This window comes from Puntigrus tetrazona, chromosome 19 (genome assembly GCF_018831695.1).
Source record: "Puntigrus tetrazona isolate hp1 chromosome 19, ASM1883169v1, whole genome shotgun sequence".
Lineage (NCBI taxonomy): Eukaryota > Metazoa > Chordata > Actinopteri > Cypriniformes > Cyprinidae > Puntigrus > Puntigrus tetrazona.
Genome location: NC_056717.1, coordinates 3,198,352 through 3,210,330, shown reverse-complemented (window position 1 = coordinate 3,210,330; position 11,979 = coordinate 3,198,352).

The following is an 11,979-nucleotide window of genomic DNA, read 5'->3' as shown; positions in this document are numbered from 1 at the left end:
TGAGCATGAAACGCTGCATGTATACGACTTTAATCCTGCTTCTATTCCGTCATAGAAATGTGATCTATAGCCGCTGGCCATTTAAAAGACGTCATCAAGTCGAGGGTTAAGTGTAAAGTGTCATGTGAGGGAGCAGAAACTGAATACAAAAAAGAAGCCTTTTAGAATGGTCTCATTGTGATGATCTCTGTGTGCTCGTGAGGAACAGGTTAAGAAAGTGAACGGATGTGACAAATGCTAGTCAGCCAGGCTGTCACAACACATTCAGGTATACATGATTGATTGATTCTCTATCATTTTGTGCTATTTTCATGTTGTGCTGAATCACACAGTTATACAAAATCATAGTTTAAGTCTTAAAGCATTTGTCGTTTGGATAAAGAGGAGTCTGTGGTTGTGTTTGACGTTTGCTTCATAAATCTGCCTGAGAGATGATGTTGGAAAACATGCAGAATTGCCAATTTGTCTTTTTATTCTTAAACAAAACATACAGATGTTATGTTTACGGAAGTACCCTTTACGAACTGTACAAAAGTGATTTGTTAAACTTTTCCATTTACACTTGGTCACATAAATGCGTCGTCGCAAAATGGATATGAATAGCTATATTTCACAAGTTCATTTTTCATAATTATCAGCTCATTTCAAGATCAAAGATGGCAAGCACGCAGCATCAGCACTGGAAAAGTAAGTTTGTCTTGTTGAGAACCTGAATCTTACTTTCAGTTTCGTTGGCAGTTTGAAAGTGGACTTGAGAGATAGAGATGCTCAGCTACTCTTCCGAAGAGATGCGTGTTGAAGTAGTGCAGTCATATCCGACCATAACATGCCATATAGCCTATAGCACTCATTTTGGGAAAAGTAAAATGTATATAATTTCAACAACCAGATGCATTTACGCTTGTCCAGTTTTGCCTGGAATGCGGCCCAGACCACCTCCTGAAGTGGTTTGAGACGTTGGAATTATATCCATCTCAACTGTGTTTCGGAGTGCATTTACACCCGGTCTTTTCATGATCGGATTGATCTGTCAAAACGCATAAAGTGACCGGGTGTAAAAAGCCCTTTAAAGGCAGAGTCTCTTGGAACAATGGCTTGAAGCATGCTTGTTCGATGCACAGCATGGCTGACCATAAAATATTTGATGATGTGAAGTAATTGTGCACTCTCAGAAATAAAGGTACAAGAGCTGTCACTTTGGCGGTACCTTTTCAAAGGTATGTTTGTACCTAAAGGATTAATTTTGGTACCTAAAAGGTACATATTAGTACTTAACGTGTACATATTTGAACCTAATAGGTACAAAAGTGTATCCTTTGAAAAGGCACTGCCCCAGTGACAGCTTTATTTCTGAGAGTGTCTAAAAACACCTGATTTTATGGCATTGCCACATGCAGAAAATGTGGCACAAGTGAAACATACACAAATGAAAAGTCACATTTTAGTGGAAAATTCCAAAATGATTACAACAGCAGCAAGAGATGTATCAGCCTGTCATGAATTAAGACTATAAACCAGTAGAAAAAACTCAAGCAAGATCGTTTCTTACATGTTGCACTGTTGTCGGTTCACTTTAAACATGTCTTATTACAAAGTATACATGTACTTAATTATTTTACTGATCTGCTCGTGTATTATATAATCCTTTGTTCCTTATTCATGTAATGGACAATGCTTTGGCGATACTGTGCAAGTCATGCCAGTAAAGCTCTTTTCAATTTGAGCGTGTCTCTTCAATGCACGTAGATTAGACTGCTGGATTGGATTACTTTTAGCATGTGTGTGTCAAACCCACACACATTTCTGTTTTAAATTCCACTGTATGTCAGCTATGTTACACGGAAACTGGCTATTTCAGAAAATACAATATAAATACAAGGTGTCGTGCAAAAGAAAACCGTCATGGTACATTTTTTTTACAGTTGACTCCAAAACACTGATCATTTCCTCCTCTGCACTTCCTTGTTCTCACAATGTGTGAGTGTGTGCACACATTCAACAAGGCAATGACAGGCAGTGATGAGACGCCAAACAGATGTTTTCACTAAACAAAGAACCTGTGTGACCCAGACAGGTTTTTGAGGTGGCTGTATAATTTTTAGATAATAATGTTGGTACAGACAGGGGATGTCCAATCCTACTTCTGAGTGGGCGGTGTCCTGCGAGTCTAGCTCCAACCCAAGTCAAACACACCTGAACCAGTTAATAAAGGTTTTACCAGGCAAACTAGAAACTTCTATGAAGGTAGAAGATATAGATATAGTAGAAGGTATAGATATAGAGCAAGTGGTTCACCTTCATTCTTACTTTTTTTTAGTATAGTGTGTTTTTGTAATATTCAAATAGTTTTTATCCACACGAAATGTCCACTTTGTAAAATAGTTATGCATTCAGTTGGGTTGGAAATGTTGCCTAGAAAAACGTAGTTTACAGTAAGAGACCTCCGTCGGTGGGCTCTCTTACAGGCAGACTTTGTTAAATCGTTCAGATCGGTCTCTGGAGAGTTACCATACTGTTGTTCCTGGAATGAGCTGCTTCCCAGCCCTCAGATCTGCTATTTACATTCACTACAACTCTTACACAAGACCATACACACCTACTCACGTCAACATGACAAATGGACATGCCAGCCAGCCTGTGTGTGTACGGTATGGAAAAATGTGGTTGCTGTCATTACTGTGAAAATGTGGACTGGGATATCGGTAGCACTGGACGATTAGCCAGGGGTTTGGGATTCAGTTCGACCAGCTGGGAATTGAAATTTGGCTTCATGAGTGAAAACAACTCTCTTAAAAAGAGGGAAAGAAAGCCAAGAACGAATGGGAGAAGATAAAGAGGAGAAGCAGAGACACGTGTGACACGTGTGTTTGGGGTTTTGCAAATAACACGTCTTGGAAACAACCCAATCAAACCTTAAACAGTATACTGATGTGTGTGTGTGCGTGTGTTTGTGTGTGCATACATACACGCAAACACACACACACACACATATACACTGTATATACGGTTATACTATATGTATTTTATCAACTACACTGTCAGAAATAAAACTGTCACTGGGACGGAACCTTTTCAAATGGTACACTTTAAGGTACAAAACCGCCCTAGTGACAGCTTTATTTCTGAGAGTGTAGCTGATAAAATACACCTTTCTGAGCATAGAATTCACATCTAAATTACCTTTATTTGCATATTACCTAGTGCTCAGTAAACAGACAAACAGCTTTACAAGCAGTGTTATAGAAATACAGACAAATTGCACCAGGACCTGAACTGAGAACCACTGATATAAAGTTTTCACAATGTTAAACCTGCCATAAAGCAATATAAGCATGCAAATGCATCGACATCTTGACTCAATAACAAGTTAGTTGAGAATCTCTTGGTTATGATGGAGGGGAAAGAAACATGGTCAACTGTGACATAATCATGTGCATTCAGCTCTCTTATTGTTATATGACCACACGTCCAAGGCGTGTTCTGCTTTTCATAAATGTTCACTGAAAGCAAAAAGCCACCTGTTTAAATGTCTTGGAACTGGATTTCTATCATGCGACTTTGAAGTCAAAGGTCTCATTGACGTGTAGGAGAATAGAGTGATTTTTTTTCCTCTTTTTACTATTTGTTCACATATTTTCTTTTAGTCTCCAGAACAAACATACAACAGCATGAATAAATGGCAAATGGACAAACCTTGGAAAGATTTCTTTCCAGCTATACAGTTTTCTGAAGACTACAAATTTATTGCATAAATTGTACAGCGGCCCTAGACAGTACAGGAGCTTTTAAAAAAATAATCATATATTGTGAAAAAGTTCATTTATTTTTGTAACTTATTGTACATGGTGAAACTTTGAGATTCATTCAGCTCACGCTTGTCAAAAATCTGGTATGTCTGGTATGAGGAATATCTCTGAGACTGTACATTTTAAGTGTGAAGTGCTAAAACTAAAAATGTATTTGTAATTTTAAAAAATCTGTTGTTTTGCCTATGGCAAGCCAACTAAATGTAAGGGAATCCTGTTACAATGCTCACTGTTTGTGAATCAACAACCCGCTCTATATCCCACAGACTCAAGCAGGATCGGTTTTGTATGCTCACTGCGCACCGGGAAGACGCTGGATTGGGCAACGGCTGTGTGGAGAGTGGATGGATCGGCATTCCCCAGTTTAGACATCTTCCAGTCCCGCTTCTGGGAAGTCTTCAAACACCCAGCTGGAGAAAAAAATGCCGGGGGAACAACTCCTTAACGTGAGTCAGGGAAGAGAAATGGCTGCGGAATTCGCTCTCACCTTTCGTTCGCTCGCTGCTCAAACTGATTGGATCGAGAATACACTGAAGATTGAGTCTGGAGCTGCAATTGGAACTAGCCTGTCGTGACAAGTGAAGAACGCTGAGTGATTCCGTGGAACTTGCCTTCAAAATCGACAATCTCATCCAATCGCGACAATCGGCTTGCACCACCCAGAGCTCAAATCCTCCTGTCTGCTTTGACCCACTTCTGAGAACCCGCGCACAGTGAGTCCAGATGCCCAGTACCAATACCTGAATTCATGTGTAAAGATTCCAGTAAAGCTGTTGATCAACCACCAACACGTAAATGTAGAGGCCTTGATAGACTCAGGAGCGGCAGGAAATTACATATCTAAGGAGTTTGTTAAAGAACATCACCCCTTTCTAACCTTTCTCGTTTGGTAGTGAAGGCACTAGATGACCGCTGGGAGAGGGGAGAATCACAAGAACCACAGAGGAGTTAAGAATGCAGATCAGTGTACTTTACTACAAAAACATCCACTTCTATGTGATTCACTCTCCCAATCACCATTTAATCCTCGGACTACAATGGCTGCGACAACACAACCCTCACCTTTCCTGGAAGGAAGATGAAATTCTCCAGTGGAGCTCAGCCTGTCACCACCGCTGCCTCAATCACTACCTCATATAACACTATCGCCATCACCAAGGAGAATTCCACCATTCCTTGTACTTCCTCCAGAATATTCTGACCTGTCTGAAGCCTTTAACAAGCAGAAAGCTTCTCAACTTTGTCCTCTTTGCTCTAGTGACTGTGCTATTGATTTGATACCGAGCAGCATACCTCCCACAGGCCAAATCTTTCCACTGTCACAACCGGAAGCTGAGGCCATGAAAAAATACAGGAGCTAGCAAAGGTAGCAGAGCTAGCATTTGACCGTCCATTTCATCAGCCGTGTCTGTTTCTTTGTCAAGAAAAAGGATGGCAATCTAAGATCCTCCTTCGATTACCGTGGACTGAACGACATCACAATCAATTCAGATATCCACTTCCACTGGTACTGGCTGCTTTGGAACAGCTTTGCCAAGCCAAGTACTTCACCAAACTTGACCTCCACTCAGCTTATAATCTAATTCGCAACCGGGAAGGTGATGAGCTGAAGACTATATTCTCAACAGCTACTGTGTACTGTGAATATTGTGTTATGCCATTCGGGCTTTCCAAGAGTCCATATGTTCATCTGGACCTCATTTCTAAAACGTGTGTACATTCAGATTTGATCGTAGAGTCCATGAGAAGTGCTCATGTTTATAAAAACTGTCTTTGATGTGGAAAAGGTCTTGCAGCTCACTGCTCTAAATTATGATGACTGGGGATATTTCTGATCATACGGTTATTCTATGAATCACACATACGCATATCAGAGAAATGATCATAAGATCTGAGATGATTTGGGCTGCAGTTTTTTATCAAGTCAGTGCAGCCATCTAGCATGAGATTTTGAACACTTTATGTTTTAATCTGCTGACAAACCTTATGAAAATCCTGATTTCCTTTTCTATCAGGACTTTAGCACCTGCCCACAGAGCCAAGACCACTTTCAAGTGCTCTGCTGACCATGATATTACTGTGCTTGACTGGCCTGTCAACTTGTCCTAAATCCCATGTGGAACCTATGAGATATTTTGAAGAAAAAAATGAGAGACAACAACACAGAAGCTCAATAGTGTTTTAGCAGAGCCACAGACTGATCATTCACTCATCGCTGATGCTGGAGCCTGTCTGAAGGAGCCCGAACAAGTACTGAGTGCAGAAATTAATTTAATTAAATTTAACTTTTCTGCTTTGCAAAACTTTACATTTCATTACTAGCATGCCATTGCATTAGATAATAAAATGCTGCTAAGTCTCCACACATATGCACATTTTTTACAGGTTTAATATAGCTCTTGACTGCATTTGTTAAAGAGGTGTTGGTTCATTTTCTGCATAATCTTGGGCTTTCTTTTTTCCTTCATTGTCCATTGTGGTAAAATTGATTGCACTTAATGACGTGTCAGTTCAGCTCAATTGTATTCTTAAATCATATAACTGTGTAATCCGTACCTTAACAACATCCATATTCAAACACAGTGAGTATAAAGAGCGTATAGTCACATTAGTTGCGCAAGCAAACTAAACATAAATCATTTGATCTTCCTTGTTTTGGCTTTGACTGCGCAGTGACTTGTGGACCGGAGAGGGACGAGTGAATAAAATCTGATCAGGACATGTGAGTCTGAAGGTTGTTTTGCTGAAGCTCAAATAAGACAAAAAAATCAAAAATCACTGAATATGACTAAGGCTGGATGCGAAAAGATGTACTCAAAATGGCGAGTCAACAAAAGCGACTAATCCATCAGACGTCCACCGTTCGAGCATTTCGGGTGACACAGGTCAGGACACATCTGACATGTGAAAATTTATTCAGGATTTAGCATTTATTGCGGAATAGCAGTGACCTGCCATGATGCAACCTGTGCTTCAGGTCATCTGTCAAAGAAACAAAAATTTATTACAAAACACTTTCATTAATATTCACGTCACATGGAAGACAAGTTCAAAGACAGCAGAACTGATAAGCAGAATAACAGCTCTGCCCTGCAGGCCGGCGCATTTCAACTAATCTCAAGATCCATACACATGAGCATTTTCTGCAGATTTCTGTTTAGACTGAGATTATCCTGCAATGCTTAATAAACGCTGTGTGCTCTACGCCTCTCAATTCTGAAACGGTTCTTCTTTGGATAAATAAAAAACTTCATTGTTACAGTGTTATTTCCATTTCAGATGCTGACCTTAAACAAATGGGTGAGGCTCGCTTTGGAATGGAAAAGGGCTTGCCAAAGATTCACATGTTTATGTGAACACCTGGATTCTTGCTTCTTCTTGTTTCCTCTGCTTAGGGTACATCTGCTCAGCTACAATTTGACTCAAAGTGAGTTTATTTGGCAGACTGTAACCAGTGCTACCTAAGCCAAAGTTTACACCTGGATTTAAAATGATAGTAGAGGACACATGCCTTTGCAAATTCAAGTCATATCTCAACAAGCACCTGAAAAGTTCTTCAAAAACTAGACGGTCTGAAGAAAATAGTAGTGGCTGCATGTGTAAAACTTCTTACCATGAAGTTGACCAGCTGCATAAAAACAGTCATCGCGACTGCGTCTTAAAGGGACAGATCAGCCAAATAAAAATCTGCTGCTGATCGCCATCCAAGATGTAGGTAACTTTTTCCTTCTGTAGAACAGTAAAGCTGATTTTTAACTGAAACCAGTGTCCTCTGTGATTCATAAAATACAAGTCAGAAGCTGCCCAGAAACAAAAGCATATCAGAGAGCAGAAAATTAATACCCATGACTCCTGATGATATATTGAGGTCTTGTAAAATGAAATGATCGCTCTTTGCAAGAAACTGAACATATTTACAACTGTATTCCAGAGCTTCAGGTAAATCGCGCAATCCATTCTTTTCCACAAACTGAATCTTTCCGACAGTTTGTTTCAATTAACTGGTTCAGTCCATAAGTTTTTTTACATAACTGTGCAGTGATGTCACATATATGCCATTTTATTAAAGAACCCAATGATTTACATTTACACATAGAGTGAATAAACTAGACCTTCTAGTGTTTCATTCTGACTGGGAGTGACTGTCAGATCAGTCTGATTTAGTGAGCCGCTCCACTAAAAAGAAGCAGTTTAAAAGAATGATTTGTGAACTGGACACTTTTGACTGTTTGTCTGAGGCTCTGGATTACAGGTAACACACTGTAACAAATTGCTGTAGTTTTTACAGCAAAATTCTACAAAAAAGTGCTGTTTTCCTATTTTACAATCTATTACTGTAATTGTAATTTGCAATGCATTATGGGTTACGCAGAGGTTTTACACTGGTTCACTGTTAGCTGTAATAAATGTACACTTTCACTGTAACTTTAATGTTTTTACAGGAACGTACTGTGCTGTTGCATTATGGGATTGCGCGGCTGATAAGGTCTGAAATCTGCTGGACTGAAACACGACAACGGCTGAAGATAAACGGCATTATTTAATCGATTTTTCTGGTAAGTTCACTTAAATTTACGTACAGTTATTGATTGTTTTAGTGAATGTTGTTTAATTCATATTTTGAACAGAACTGCGTAACAAATAAGCCTACGCGTTTATCAGGACATTTATCTTAGAGGATGTAATGTAAAAAGTTCTTGATTACAGTGACATTCCCCTAAACGTTATGTTTTGTAAAGGACGTCGTTAACTAAATGTACAATATAGTTACGTTGTGTTATATTTTTTCAGGCGAGGAGATATGTTGGGCGCCATTTCAGGTGGAGAAAGTAGCCAAAGCTAAAGGGCAAATAAATCGTTATCATCATGCTAATGCTAACGCCTTTGGTTTATAAAACTAGTTCTGTAAGACTGTATTTTGAATGAATTAAAGAGAGAGATAGAGAGAGAGAGAACGTATGTGAGTAAACTAATAGTGAAGCAGCTGAAGCTTCAAACAGCTACGTAATCACCTCATTGGTGAGAAACACAGCCTAATGTAGGTTTTAGTAGCAAACTATTGTAGTTATGAAACCACAATTTGAAAATTAGCTCCTGAATGTTGCACAGTTTTTTACATATAAAGTTCTGTTATCGATTTAGAGAGAGAGAGAGTATCTTTGTAGTTTGGTAGGCATAGCATAAAGATCTAAGCACGTCTGAGACAAAACTATAACGTTAGACGAAGTGCTCAGTTGTCTTTGCTGATGAAAAACGTGAATGTTAACATCTTTGGATGGGTTCTCCTGAAACATTACGTTTATTTTAAATGTGATGTTACCTTAACTAACCTGAAACACTCATTCTTTAGACACATGCAAGTCATGTGCACTGCCTTTTTATTCCAATTTTTTGTTATGGGGTTATATTTCAAATGTAATTCCCTTTTTTCCCCAATTGTATTGTATTTTTTTTTTTTTTTTTTTTAGGGTGTCAGTAACAGTGGCCGATGTGGTAAAGAATCTGTAAATTATTTAATAAACTTTTTTTTTATGACATGTTCCTGATGTTGTTCATTTAGGTGAAATTCTCACTGCAACCCACTGGATGCTGATTATCAAGGGCCAAGTGGTCGTGAATCCAAACCCCGACTTTGTGGCAGGATCATCATACTACATCTTCAATCTGGTGTACCAGCATGAGGCATCCTGCACACTTGAATTTATCCAAAGGTACAAATGTACTTAAATATGCACATGCGTTTTATTTTACTTGAAGGGATAGTTTAAATTCAGTCACTAATCTCCCTTATGTCATTCAAAAGACCGTTGTTCATCTTTGGAATACAAATAAATATTTTTAAAGATGATTGTTCCCTTCCATAGACTGCAATGCAACCAACATTTTTTGTCGGTTTGATCATAACGTTATGAAGAACGAAGAATACTTTTTGTATGGAAAGAACATAGAACATTTCTTAGAACATTAGAATATTTTCTAAACTTAATGACACCGTAGCACCATTTTGGAGAGCATCCGGTGGAAGCACAAACTGTACGTTCTTCTGTTCCAGCTCCAATGGAAAGATACGTCTTTTTAAACGCAAACAGCGTATTCCTTCCATTGCAGCTGACACAGAAGAACATACGGTATCTGCTTCCAGCGGATGCTCTCCAAAGTGACTTTACAATACATTTCCATTTTGGGGTGGAGTCCCTCTTTAATTTATGTCAGTCTCTGATGCCCTAGCCCTAATTGTTCGTCTGACTGATGTTTGTGCAAGGTTGGAACAAAAAAAAGTGGGAAGGTCTTAGAGGAACAACACAGTCAATCCTCGTGTGTGTTCTCTTAATGGACTTTAAGTGGCTAAGCACGTAAGTTTAGACATGTATCAAAACTACACCTACAGGAGTTGCAGTTTGCAGTTCATAGTAAAAATGTCACAGCAGCATCTTGGCTTTTGTTGAATTTACAGGATTTTATTGGCAACTTTTGTTGCCAGGTAAGTACCGTAATTTAGCTTAATTACCAGAAAAAACTGTAATGCATTTTTACAAGTTTAATTTTATAATCCTGTAATAAAAACAAGAAAATTCTGAAATACTGTATTCTGAAAATATTAATTTATTGTAAATTTCTTGACAGCTGTGACCGTATTATACTGTAATCAATTTTACAGCAGCTATTTTACAGGTGTTTAATGGCAACTTTTTTTTTGCCAGTAAATTATTGTAAAATCTACAGTGCATTTTTTACAGTGCACTGTTATAATTATATTATGATCATTTGTATGCATTTTACTTTTTCTATAAAACGTACATTTACAATACGTAAAAATTTGTAGCGACTTGTACATTTTACACTTTGAAATATATTGTCTATATTGTACTTTTTAGCATCAGTAAAAACATTTTTACCAATATGTTATGATACAGATTTAGGCTATGTTTTACGGATTTAAGCGCCCTTTTGACAGCTGACCAATGACCAAATAGAATAGAATAGAATAGAAGCTGCCGAATTGATCGCACTCGTATAATGTCGTGCACCCACAAACTTTCTGGAGCCAACACTTTCTTGGCATTTCTGCAGCACACTGCGCTAGGCTACTGTTGCCATAGCAACAAAAAATGCTTTCGGCTTGTTTTTTGTTACAGACGCTGCCAGCGTTTCATTTTTCTAACAAAGCCTTCGTCAACTTTTTCTTGTCAGAAAAGACGCCAAGCGTGAACATGGCCTTACTCTCTTTCTTTATGCTATAAAATGTTTACAGTAGGGATAGAAAAACCTCCACGTCCAAAACAGAAGCGGATCCAGCTAAACAGTACTGAAAGTTTGAAAGAGGGAGCTAGCTGTGGGCTACACCTCCAGATCAGGCCCCTTCTGCTCTGCTGGGACCCCCGCCTGACACCCCTCGGGAGAACAAAGGCCTGCTGCAGCCTTATATACGCTATGCTAGAAATTAGGCACAGATGTCAAACAGTTTGAGAGAAGCCCAAAATCCTCTTTTATGGCCACATAAATTTATCACGACCCATGTGTTTGAAGTAACGTCGAGAAGCATGTGCGCTATATTGCCGACATAAGCCTGCGCTTTGAAGTTGATCTGAGATGATCCTGATATCTTTAAAAGCATATCTGATGACATCACTATCTTGATTGATGCCCCAGAGTTTGGATTCTCCACAGAATGAAGGCTCTGGTCCGAACTAACATGAGATAAGACTACTGTTTGGAGCCGGTCAGTGGCTTTCTCTAAGACAAGCTCCTGATACCTAGGGTCAAGGATTTCAACAGACGTCTAAACCTAAACTAACTAAATCACGAGAGCAAGACTTAATAAACAAATATTTTTGTAGTTAAGTGTAGTATACTAATCCTAAAAATGTTGCAGATTATATTATTAAAATTGCATATAAATGTACATAAAATGCACTTTCTGTAAATATATTTTTTTAGTTTCTAAATGTTTTTTGCACTAAAGTAAATGTAACTGTTGAAATAAATTGTAATTTAATTGTCAGAAATTGATTTTTATAAATATATTATTTCTGTAATAATTACTTTTGAAACTAAAAAGTAAAAGTGTAAAATTAAAGTGTATCTTAGCAACAATCCAGAACAAAATTGCATATAAATATTGATTTATTTTTAGAAGAATACTGAACATTGTTGCATTTTATTGATTTAAGGA